The sequence below is a fragment of the Pleurodeles waltl genome, chromosome 1_2 (genome assembly GCF_031143425.1).
Source record: "Pleurodeles waltl isolate 20211129_DDA chromosome 1_2, aPleWal1.hap1.20221129, whole genome shotgun sequence".
Classification (NCBI taxonomy): domain Eukaryota; kingdom Metazoa; phylum Chordata; class Amphibia; order Caudata; family Salamandridae; genus Pleurodeles; species Pleurodeles waltl.
Window position 1 is genome coordinate 1,334,774,902 of NC_090437.1, and position 12,634 is coordinate 1,334,787,535.

The 12,634-nt window shown below is 52.4% G+C and overlaps 1 protein-coding gene across 1 annotated transcript in view; it reads left to right on the plus strand.

The window, feature by feature from the left end:
• The window catches only part of LOC138251856 (long-chain-fatty-acid--CoA ligase ACSBG2-like), a 374,130-nt gene that overhangs the window by 250,566 nt on the left and 110,930 nt on the right, over nt 1–12,634 (plus strand). The window lies entirely within an intron of this gene.

A 12,634-nucleotide genomic window follows, 5' to 3' on the forward strand; every position in this document is an offset into this window, starting at 1 on the left:
TTTGGTATCACTTTCCTTATTCACCTAGCTGGGTTTCCCCACCTAATTTTGGTTTAATTCTTCTTAAAGTCCATCTTTTGTAGTACACCAAATGATGATCTGGATCTCATCTCCAAATATTGTTAAACGATTGATGAAGATCTCAATTCAAAGTCCAACAACAGACCATTTTTCATTGTTATGGCAGTCTGAACTTTTAGGTCGAGAAGGAGCCAGAGATTTCTGCAAGGAGCCAACACATATTTTGCGGGGTGCTGCCGCTTCCTCATGTCTCACGACCTAATCAACACAAGTAAATCTAATAACAACCATCCCAAACCATCCCAAACCGTGGCATGCAGACACAGACTCACTTCACCATTCCTACATGCATTCACTCAAACACATACAACCACGCAAACAACGCAACACACACAGACGCATTCACACACTCACTCACACATTCATGCACACACTCAGACACACACACACAACACCCCCCACCCTCCCAGCTCCCCTCCCCTGTCGGAAGCCCGAATTACCTTGAGCGGGGAGGTCTTCCTGCAGGGAACAGGAAGGGGCACTGCTACCGCCAGCAGCGCCCCACCAGCAGAACACCGCCAGGCCGTATTACTTGTCATAATATGGCTGGTGGTGTTCTACTGGCAGCCGGTGCTGGTGGACCGTCCCCCACCATAGCACTTCTGGATTTCCACCCTTATTGTGGCGGAAGCCAAGCAGTGCTCATAATAAGGCGGACGGATAGTAGCCACAGTGTCGGTATTTTAGCGACCGTCACTGTGGCCGCCAATGTCTAATGAGCACCTATGTTTCCCTTCCACGCTAATTTGTTAAATTAATGAAAAACATTATAACATTCCAGTTCATATTTTCCTCCACTCCTATCAGTTTCCTTTAGAGTGCATCACAAAACTTAGTAAGAAACTTTGTTGTATTCATTTTCATACATTTTACTCATTTCCCTCAGATATTGCTGATTCACATTGTTCCCACAAATATTACTTAGGGCCTCATTTAGGGCCTCATTATGAACATGGCGGTCTGGGCCGCCATGTATGGGGCGGCGGCATGGCGGCCGAGATGTCCATATAATGTACGTGGCAGAACCGCCACTGGTGTAACTCTGCCACCGCCAGGCTACCGCCGCCAGGAAGCCTGGCGATGGTGGAGTTACATATCCGACAGGGCCCCTGCACTGCTCATGCACGATTTACGGGCAGTGATATACATGACGGGGGCTGCTGCACCAGCCATACTGCTACATTGCCACCCAATGTACAAGCCCTGCATTTAGCTGAATGTTAGTAATGTGGCCAGCGGGGTCTTCAATGCGCTGGCAGTCTTTTGTAGCCCGCCAGTGCCAAACTCTGCAGATTTTCCCAGCAAGTTCATAATGAGGCCCTTAGTGTTTGGGGGAGGGGGTTACTCCATCTGCCGATTCAAAATTCCATTATAACCTATGAAACTTGTAATACGACGGACAGGATATCCATCACATTTGTGATGAGTAAGCACCCCGCCAAACTCTAAATCAGAGCCTTAAACTTTTTTTGGATTGTTTTATAATGATACAGTCACCATATCGAGATAACCAACATGTAAATACCCTTCTGATGTACTTTCATTTGGGGTACCACGGTTATCATTTTACAGATTAGGTGAGAATAATTGACCTCTTCCACCTATTCTATCTATATTTGTGGAGTTACCCAAATGTATTTGTCCCATTCAGCGTCTTCTGGAGTAAAAGGCAAGTGTGGTGCTGCATGGTGGTGAGTGGCAGGGATGCAAAGATCTAGGCTACCAACTTGCCCCAGCAGGCTCCTTCATCTGTTGTGATCCTGAGCTGCGAACAGGAGGTCAGCCAACTGACCCTTGGCATCTTTTGCTTCTGCTTAAAACTAATTCCCTTCAAGAATGATGAAGCAGGTACAATCCCTCACCTTTGATAGCCACCACGTTCAGCAGGTGCAGTTGGGCCCTTGGTGCAGCACAACAGTCCTTCTATGGTACTCTTCCAGAATCCAAGATCTGAGTTCTGGGTGCCCTTTTATGTTCACAAAATTCCCTTAGGGCAGGATGTGATTGGTGGCCAAGGGGCAACCAGGTTCCATCCCTCACTTCATGTGAAATGTAGCATCCGCTATCCCAGAATGCACCATTTTGCCCACTCTCAAGAAGGCAGGAACTTCCTCTGTGGATAGAGAGCTCCTTAGCTAGTGTGGCTCCCAAGGGGGCTACACACTGCTGGGAAACTGGTTTGGCAACTGCTTTCCCCTTCCCTCCCCCTAGTGCCAGCCTGTCTACCTCTCCCAAGTGCTGGCCATTTGCCTTTCAAAGTCAGCCTCTCCTTTTAAACTTGCCTTTTGGGATTACACCACTGTGGCTATTTGCAAGAGAGAGGAAACTCCTCCCTCCCATACAGGCTTCTATCGTTTACTTTCCTGGGAGTTATTTGCATTGCCTCCCAGGGAGGGTAGAAAGCTGTTTCTCGAACAAAATTCATGTGAAACCATTAAGGGCACAGTAGACTAAAGGTAACAAAGTGGCAACTTTGTAAACATTGCACACTATAACAAGTTACATTAACTTCGACTTGAGAATCAAGCTAATCTTAGTGTACAAGTTGTTGATACCTTGGAGTATCAACTTTGATTGCACCATCCAGGAGTTAGCACATCTGAGGGATCAGCGTGGTACCCTGCACTCACCAATGGGCGACTGTTAGAAATTAGGTTTCTGGTTGGCTAGGGTAGGCACCTCAGCCAGGCAGTGACCACTACTCTAATCAGGGCAAGGGAGCTACAAATCCAAGATAACTCCTGCTCCCCCCTTAGTAGCTTGCTACGAGGAGTCAGACTTATCCCAGAGGCAATGTGTTCAGTGTTTGCACAACACACACAACACGTGACACAATAAATACACCACACAGAAAACTCCAAAACAAGTTATATAAAAATAAACTGTATTGCATAAAACATCATTAGACCAAACACAATAGGTATCAGTAAAAAACTGCTACACAAGCAGTTGCCAGAATGTCACACAGGTCACTAGTACTCTGCAAAAGCAAGCAGTTGTCAGGTAGAGACATAGGTTACTACTATTCTGCTACGCAAGCAGTAGTCAGGCCATCATTATTGCCAAAAATGCACGTCATAATAAACACCTTATCATGAATGGCAAGACATCATTATGAATGCAACATAAGAGAAAACATGTCCATCTGGCATATGTCATAGAAACCTTACCATTCACCTGCATGCAATGCAAACCCTGAAAATATGTGTGTTATTCTAACAAGGAAAAACAATATATAACATGAATCAGGTCATCAAAAGAAATGCAGTCACATAATGAGGGCAAAAACATTGTGGTGAAACGTAACTTCTCTAAGAGTCACCAACAATTCCTTCCATATGAAAGTTGTAGCATGTCTGCGCCTCCTTTAGATGATTTACGGTACTCAAGCCCCAATCCACTGTATCAGGTATATTACATCAGGGTGAGTACCTCTCCAAGTATTACTAACAGGACCTGGGACCTCTTGGAGGGTTGCCGCCCCCTCCTGCTATCTGCACAAGTAATGCCATGATCAGGGGGGTCACACTACCCAAACCTGCAGGAAGACCTCGCTGTGTCACCTTCTACCACCATGGCAAGCCGCCCGAGAATGCATACATGGCCTCCAGAAAGGCGGATTGCCCCCACAAAAAGAACTAGACGATTGCCACCAGCAAGCAAGGCCCCCGCTGCACGACCTCCGGAGCTTCTGCGTGGGGGAGGTGGGAACAGGCATGGAATGTGGCTCACTAGGGAGGCACAACAGAAAATACCTCCCAATCGGAGTGTACTCGGTATGGCAATGGCAGGGAAACTATCTTTGGGCTGGCAGGAACCGAAAGGGGCGGGCTGTCTGCCATCTCAATTTACCAGGGTGGGCCACCCGCTCTGAGAATCCCTCCGTCTCGGCTCCAGCCATAGTTTCCTGGTGCCCACTAGGGAAGCTCCTGCACTCCTCTGATCCCCCCACGGCCAACAACAGCGTCTCAAGGCCTGATGATCTCTCCTGGGTGTTGGGTTGGTATAGCGCTGCACAGTCTCTAACCTTCCAGGGCTGGCTATGTGTCTCCTCTGTTCCTGGGCCCAGCAGTGAATGGCCTTCAGAGGAGGGGCCGGCTTTTGCCCCCGGGGCACCACAGAGCGCACACCCCGTCCACACTCACCTGCGACTGTTGGTGGCTCCGCTAGGCTTTTCTCCTCCCTACGGTCCTCCTGGAAGGGGGGAAGCAGCCAAACCAAGGGCCCCCAACCACAAGGTTAACCGGAGCCCTCTCCTTGTGTTCCTGATCAGACAAGAACAGCACTCCCCTTGCGCTGAAGTAATAAAACACAAAACACTCTTCACCTGCTGAAGTGATCTAGCAGGGGTAAGTGGGGAACACCACCCAGCCCATAGCGACACTGTAAGACACAGACAGGGGGCATACAGCAGGCCAGCACACTAGACTCCTTGCAGGAAATGGCAGCCCCCGAGCGTCTCAGCAGGCTACAGGTCAGCACAGCACAAGTCAGTCCAGTGGCGGGTCCTTGCTGTATAACAGCCCCTCTTCCAGCAGCATCTGGTTCTAGGTCCACACAGTGTCTCTCAATGTCTAAAAAAACATAGGGAACAAACCCCATACTTATACTCTTATTGTGGTTCCAGGAATGGCCCCTTCTCCTCCAAAACTGGCTCCAGACATCAGTAGGGGGTAAACAAGCCCATTGTGTGAGGATAGGGCACAGCCTTTACAGATGCATGTGTGCCCCACGTCTTCCTCTCCTAGCCCAGGAAGACCACTCAGAATGAAGATGTACTCCTGTTACACCTCTGCCCTCCCTGTGTGATGGCTGTCTGGAAAGTATGCACAAAGCCCAGCTGTCACTCAATCTGCAAAAGCATCGGAGTTATAAGCACACAGAAACTTTCCAAAAGTGGCATTTCTACAATGGTAATAATAAAGTCCACTTAAAACGGTAAACAGCATTTTTCACTACCATTCCATCCATACCAAACATACCCACGCCACCCCTCATAGATCAGCCAATACCACTTAGCCATAAGAAAGCCCATTTGCAATACAATCCTATGACCACTGACCCTCGGGTAGGTCGCTCCCCTGCTCACGCAGCGCCTCCAGTCCCTGACTGCCTTCCTCTCCTGTGAGTGTGCTCCCCCCTTCTTGCCCGTGTACCCCGAGTGCTTGTGCTTGTGCTGACTAAAAATCCCTTTTCTCTCCTTGTATCCCGTGCGTGTGCCCCCGAGTGACTGAAATTCCCTTTTCTCTCCTTGTATCCCGTGCGTGTGCCCCCGAGTGCCGTGCGCCGTCCTCCCCTCTCAGCCCCTCCTTTTTAGTAGATTTTAGTAGGCTCTTGTTCCCTTTTCGCCGTCTTGCCGCTTTTTCCCGCCGCTCCTACCGCGCTTTTCCCGCCGTTTTTTGCCGCTCTTTTTTGCCGCTCTTTTTTCCCGCTTCCAGCTCCCCTGCCCGCCCACCTCCCGCCTCCCAGCTGACCCCGCCTCCCCACCTACCCCTTAAATGGCGGCCGCTGCGAGGCAGAGGTAGCGACCACTGACCCTCGGGTAGGTCGCTCCCCTGCTCACGCAGCGCCTCCAGTCCCTGACTGCCTTCCTCTCCTGTGAGTGTGCTCCCCCCTTCTTGCCCGTGTACCCCGAGTGCTTGTGCTTGTGCTGGTGCTGACTAAAAATCCCTTTTCTCTCCTTGTATCCCGTGCGTGTGCCCCCGAGTGACTGAAATTCCCTTTTCTCTCCTTGTATCCCGTGCGTGTGCCCCCGAGTGCCGTGCGCCGTCCTCCCCTTTCAGCCCCTCCTTTTTAGTAGATTTTAGTAGGCTCTTGTTCCCTTTTCGCCGTCTTGCCGCTTTTTCCAGCCGCTCCTACCGCGCTTTTCCCGCCGTTTTTTGCCGCTCTTTTTTGCTGCTCTTTTTTCCCGCTTCCAGCTCCCCTGCCCGCCCACCTCCCGCCTCCCAGCTGACCCCGCCTCCCCACCTACCCCTTAAATGGCGGCCGCTGCGAGGCAGAGGTAGCGACCACTGACCCTCGGGTAGGTCGCTCCCCTGCTCACGCAGCGCCTCCAGTCCCTGACTGCCTTCCTCTCCTGTGAGTGTGCTCCCCCCTTCTTGCCCGTGTACCCCGAGTGCTTGTGCTTGTGCTGGTGCTGACTAAAAATCCCTTTTCTCTCCTTGTATCCCGTGCGTGTGCCCCCGAGTGACTGAAATTCCCTTTTCTCTCCTTGTATCCCGTGCGTGTGCCCCCGAGTGCCGTGCGCCGTCCACCCCTCTCAGCCCCTCCTTTTTAGTAGATTTTAGTAGGCTCTTGTTCCCTTTTCGCCGTCTTGCCGCTTTTTCCCGCCGCTCCTACCGCGCTTTTCCCGCCGTTTTTTGCCACTCTTTTTTGCCGCTCTTTTTTCCCGCTTCCAGCTCCCCTGCCCGCCCACCTCCCGCCTCCCAGCTGACTCCGCCTCCCCACCTACCCCTTAAATGGCGGCCGCGCCGCTGGCGCGCCGAAGGCGCGCCTAAGGCAAGCCCGTCTGCACCCGTCCGCACCTGGACAGCGCCCAGCGCCCGAACCCCTGCCCCCCGCGCCCCCGCTTGACCTATGACTCCGCACCCTCGCCAACCTCAACCCCGGCCGCGCGCCGGGCTGCTACCGCGCCACCCCGAAACGAACCCACGGACCCTTCACCTGCAGCAACTGCCGCTTCACCTGCCTACGGACCCACACCGCCACCACCAAGAACGACGCCCCCGGAAGCAACCTCGAATGCATCCTGGTCAACACCGGCTCCGTCCACAGGCACGCCATCGAACTGTGGAACCTCATCAACTCAACGAACCCAGACATCGCCTTCCTCACCGAGACCTGGATGAACCCCTCCTCGGCACCCGACATCGCCATAGCCATCCCCGACGGCTACAAAATCATCCGGAGAGACCGCTTCAACCGCACCGGAGGAGGCATCGCCATCGCACACAAAAGCTCCATCAGCATCTCGACCCACACCGACAACTCACTTCCCGACGCCGAACACCTCCACTTCGCGATCCACATCGACCCCAAGACAACCCTAAGAGGCACCCTCATGTACAGACCACCAGGACCCCGCACCAAGTTCAGCGAAGACATCGCAGACTTCGTCAACCCCCACGCACTCTCATCCACCGACTACATCCTCCTAGGAGACCTCAACTTTCACCTGGAGAACCACACCGACAACAACACCACCGCCGTTCTAGACAACCTCGCCAACCTGGGACTGAAACAACTGGTCAACACCCCCACCCACTACGCCGGACACACTCTCGACCCCATCTTCTCCTCAAGCAAACACATCACCTTCAGCCACACCACCGAACTCACATGGTCGGACCACAGCTGCGTCCACTTCAGCTTCAAGAAAACCACTGTGCATCACCACACCCGGCAACCACCAAAAAGACACTGGAACCGAATCACCACAGAACAACTCGCAGCAACGCTCTCCCTGAACCAACCCACCAGCAACCCCAACGAGGCTGCCAACAACCTCACCAACTGGATCTCCGACTGCGCCAACCTCCTGGCCCCTCTGAAGACCCAAACCAACACCAACAACCACAAGAAAAACTCCTGGTTCACCACCGAACTCAAAAACTCCAAGAAAGAATGCCGCCTCCGCGAGAAGACATGGCGCCTCAACCCGACAGAGGAAAACCTGACAGCTCTCAAGGACACCACCCGCCAACACCACCAACGCCTCCGCACCGCACGAAAAACAGCCTACCAGAACAGACTTGACAACAACGCCCACAACAGCAAGGAACTATTTGGCATCGTCAAAGAGCTCTCCAACCCGGACGCAGAAACCAACCCCATCCCTCCCTCACAGGACCTCTGCGACTCCCTCGCGACCTTCTTCCACCGTAAGATCGCCGACATCTACAACAGCTTCACGACCACCAACATGAACCCGCCCCCGGAAGCCGCAAACGACATCTCCACCATCCTCGCCTGGAACCCTACCACCACCGAGGAAACCACCCGCGTCATGAACTCGATCCACTCGGGATCACCCTCCGACCCCTGTCCTCACCACATTTACAACAAGGCCGACAACATCATCGCACCCCACCTCCGAGACGTCATCAACGCCTCCCTCACCACCGCTACCTTCCCTGAAAGCTGGAAACACGCAGAACTCAACGCCCTCTTAAAGAAACCTACAGCAGACCCCACCGAACTCAAAAACTTCCGGCCTATCTCCCTCCTACCGTTCCCCGCCAAAGTGATTGAGAAAATCGTCAACGCTCAACTCACCGCCGCCCTGGAAACCTCCGACTCCCTCGACTCCACTCAGTTCGGATTCAGGGCCAACCACAGCACCGAAACCGCCCTCATCGCAGCCACGGACGACATCCGAGCCCTGACCGACAAGGGTGAAACCGTGGCCCTCATTCTCCTGGATCTCTCTGCAGCCTTCGACACGGTCTGCCACCACACCATGATAGACCGCCTCTGCAGCGCCGGCATCAGAGGCAAGGCCCTGGAATGGGTCATCTCCTTCCTCTCCGGAAGGACCCAGAGAGTCCGCCTCCCCCCCTTCAGATCCGCAGCCACGGAGATCATCTGCGGCGTACCCCAAGGATCCTCCCTCAGCCCCACCCTATTCAACGTCTACATGACCCCCCTGGCAAACATCGCACGCAAACATGGACTCGACATCATATCCTACGCCGACGACACCCAGCTCATCTTATCCCTCACCAACAACCCCACATTAGCAAGGACCAGACTGCACGATGGCATGAAGGAAGTAGCGACCTGGATGACAGACAGCCGACTGAAACTGAACACAGATAAAACGGAGGTCCTCATCCTCGGCCCTACCCCCTCCGCATGGGACGACTCCTGGTGGCCCCCCGCCCTAGGCAGCACTCCCCAACCGACCAACCACGCACGCAACCTCGGCTTCATCCTGGACTCCTCCCTCTCGATGACCAGACAGGTCAACTCGGTGACCTCAGCGTGCTTCAACACCCTCCCCATGCTCCGCAAGATCTTCCGCTGGATCCCCATCGACACCAGGAAGACCGTCACCCACGCCCTCGTCACCAGCCGCCTGGACTACGGGAACACTCTGTACGCCGGCATCACCACCAAGCTGCAGAGGAAACTTCAACGGATCCAGAACGCCGCAGCACGACTCATCCTGGACATACCTCGCCACCACCACATCTCCGGACACCTGAGAAAACTCCATTGGCTCCCGGTCAACAAGAGGATCACCTTCAGACTCCTCACACACGCACACAAAGCCCTCTACAACCTCGGACCCAAACTCATCAACTCCCGCGTCTCCTTCTACACTCCTCCGCGCACTCTGCGCTCCACCGGTCAGGCCTTGGCAGCCGTTCCCCGCATCCGCAAAACCACCGCCGGAGGAAAATCCTTCTCTTTTCTGGCAGCGAAGACCTGGAACTCCCTGCCCAGTCACCTTCGCGCCATACCCGAACACCTCCCCTTCAGAAGGCAGCTCAAGACCTGGCTCTTCGAGCACTGACCCCCTCCCCCCCAGCGCCTTGAGACCCTTATGGGTGAGTAGCGCGCTTTATAAATGTGATTGATTGATTGATTGATTGATGAGAGAGGCACCCCTCACAGCAGTGGGAAACCAAATAGGCGGTTTGTCACTACAAAGGACAGGGCACATAACAATACACATGTTGTACCACTTACCTCCACAGCACCTCCACCTGCCCATAGGCCTAGCTAGGGCCTACCTTAGGGGTGTCTTCTATATAGTAAAAGGGAAGTTCCAGGCCTGGCAAGTAAATTTGGATGCCAGGTCCCTGTGGCAGTAGACTGTGAATGCAGGCCCTGTCGTGGCAGGCCTGAGACAGGTTTGAGAGGCTACTTCTGTGGGTGGCACACACTGTGCTGCTGGCCCTCTAGTAGCATTTAATTTATAGGCCCTGGGTATAAGGGATACCACTGTACAAGGGACTTACAGGTAAATAAAATAAGTCAACCAGGTGTAAGCTGATTATACCAAGCTTAGAAGGGAGAGCACATGCACTTTAGCACTGATCAGAAGTGATAAAGTGCCCAGAGTCCTAGAGCCATCAAAAAGAGGTCAGAAAAATAGGGCGAGGAAGGCAAAAAGTTTGGGCATGACCCTGCAAAAGAGACCAGGTCCAACAGCTACCAAACCTTTCCACAGAAGAAATTACATGTTGGTGTTTTTACTACCAGACCATGTAAAATACATGTTCTGCTCTTAAAATATGTTGTGCTCTGTATTAGGGCTTATTAGGCCTGCCATAGAAGTGACTTACACATAATAAAAAAGGAGGTTTGAACTTTGACATTCTTTTAAATGGCAATGTTGGGCTAGCAGTGACACACTGCTCTTCCCATCTGCACTGGCAGACTAGAAGACATGTTTTACCTTTGTCACACCCATGTGGTACAACTAGTGCTGCAATCCCTGGGCTGACCCTTCTAACGTACTGGCCCTGGGTACCCTGGGCACCATATACTAGGGGCTTATAACTAAGTCAGCTAATGCCAGCTGGGTGCAAGTCAATTTGACAGACATGTTTCAAGGTCCGGGCCCTGTCAATGAGGTCTGGTTAGCATATCTCAGTGCACTCTCAGAGTCGAAAAACCAGCAGCATCAGTCCGAAAACTTGCAGGTGACCATAAAAAAGGCAACATTTCCTTGCTTAGATGATCTACAGAGGTTGAAGTCTAAGATCCAAAAGAGATTTAATTTTGGAACATAATATCTCTGTGATCTCCCTCACATCAAAGATTGCTTGTGATTTAGAAGATTCTTGTCGTACTGACCTTTCTCCTAATCCTGCGTACTGTGAGATTTAGGTAGTCTTTTCAATCTCTTTGCTGCTGGCCCCATGTCAGTCAAGGATGAGCTGGCTAAAAATTCACAGACTCACCATCTGGGTAACCTGGGTTACTGTGGGCTTGGGCTTCAACTGAGGTTGTGCTTGCAATGAAGAGGTGTGGAGCAAGTCAAGGGGTTATTACAGGAGCTTGACTTGAAAGAGATAACTTTCTGGTTAGGCCAAGTTCCAGCCAATTTGCGCTTCTGTACTTTTCCTGCATGTAGGGCGAAAGGGCGTGGCCCAGTTCAGCATTGTGTGGCTGTGGATAAAAATAGACTGAAAATAGACTGACCCACATTTGGCTCAGTTTTCACCCGGGCCATGTGTAGCCTCACTCTGAGTGTATCCCGCTGGACACTAGAATGCGCTACAAAGCGCTGCTGACAGAGACTGCCTCAACCTCCATGTTCTGGATTTTGGGCTTTGGAGTCTGCAGGACTCTAGAATGCGCTAAAATGCGCTGCAGACATTGCCCCACCTTCACCTCTTGGCGCTGGATTACAGGTTTTGGAGTCCTCAGGCCTCATAGAGTACACACAGTGGGACTTTAGAAAGCGCTAAAGAGCACTGCAGACAGTGCCTCACCTCTACCTTGGTGCTGATTATAGCTTTGAAGTCCTAAGGTCCTAAAAGTATTTTCCCTGTCCCAGTTTTAATCTGGCAAAAAAGATTTGCATTTGATGATTTAACTTCTGCTTCCAGCAGTTATGGGGTTGCCATTTGTTGGAGTCATTTATATGCGTGGTGAAAGATATCTCATGTGACATTTGACCTTTTATATATAAGATGGCATATGGATTTAACCAGTGTTCCAAATTTAAAGGGAAAAGACTAAGCTGTCAATCACTGCTCTTGCAGAAACTGGAGCTCTGGTCTTCCTGCTGTGTAGGCAAAGCCGCCTGTTCCCGTCCTCCACGTTGACCCCTTTGACAGACATAAGCTGGGTCCATGAAGGAGGTGTACCAGTATATGATTAAACTCCAAGGCAGGCCCGGTTTCAAGAAAAAAAATCAGTAATTTTCTTCGAACTACTAAATGAGACAAAGCCCAACACACTATTCAGTCTCTCACCATGATGTTCTCTGTATCGGTAATATCTGAAGTGACTCCACGCAGCTAACCCTGTTATTGCTCTCCCAGATCATTATCGCCCCCCTAACAACTCGCCTAATATCCTCTACGGTGCACATCAAATCAAATCATTAACATTTATAAAGCGAGCTACTCACCCGTGCGGGTCTCAAGGCGCTAGGGGGGAAAGGGGGGGTTATCGCTGCTCGAACAGCCAAGTCTTTAGGAGTCTCCGGAAAGCGGAGTGGTCCTGGGTGGTCCTGAGGCTGGTGGGGAGGGAGTTCCAGGTCTTGGCCGCCAGGAAGGAGAAAGATCTCCCACCCGCCGTGGAGCAGCGGGTGCGAGGGACGGCAGCAAGTGCGAGGCCAGCGGAGCGGAGGGGGCGGGTGGGGACGTAGAAGCTGAGGCGTCTGTTGAGGTATTCCGGTCCCTTGTTGTGGAGGGCTTTGTGTGCGTGGGTGAGAAGACGGAAGGTGATCCTTTTGCTGACTGGGAGCCAATGCAGGTGTCTCAGGTGTGCGGAGATGTGGCTGTTGCGGGGTACGTCGAGGATGAGGCGGGCCGAGGCGTTTTGGATGCGTTGCAGGCGGTTTTGGAGTTTGGCGGTGGTCCCGGCGTAG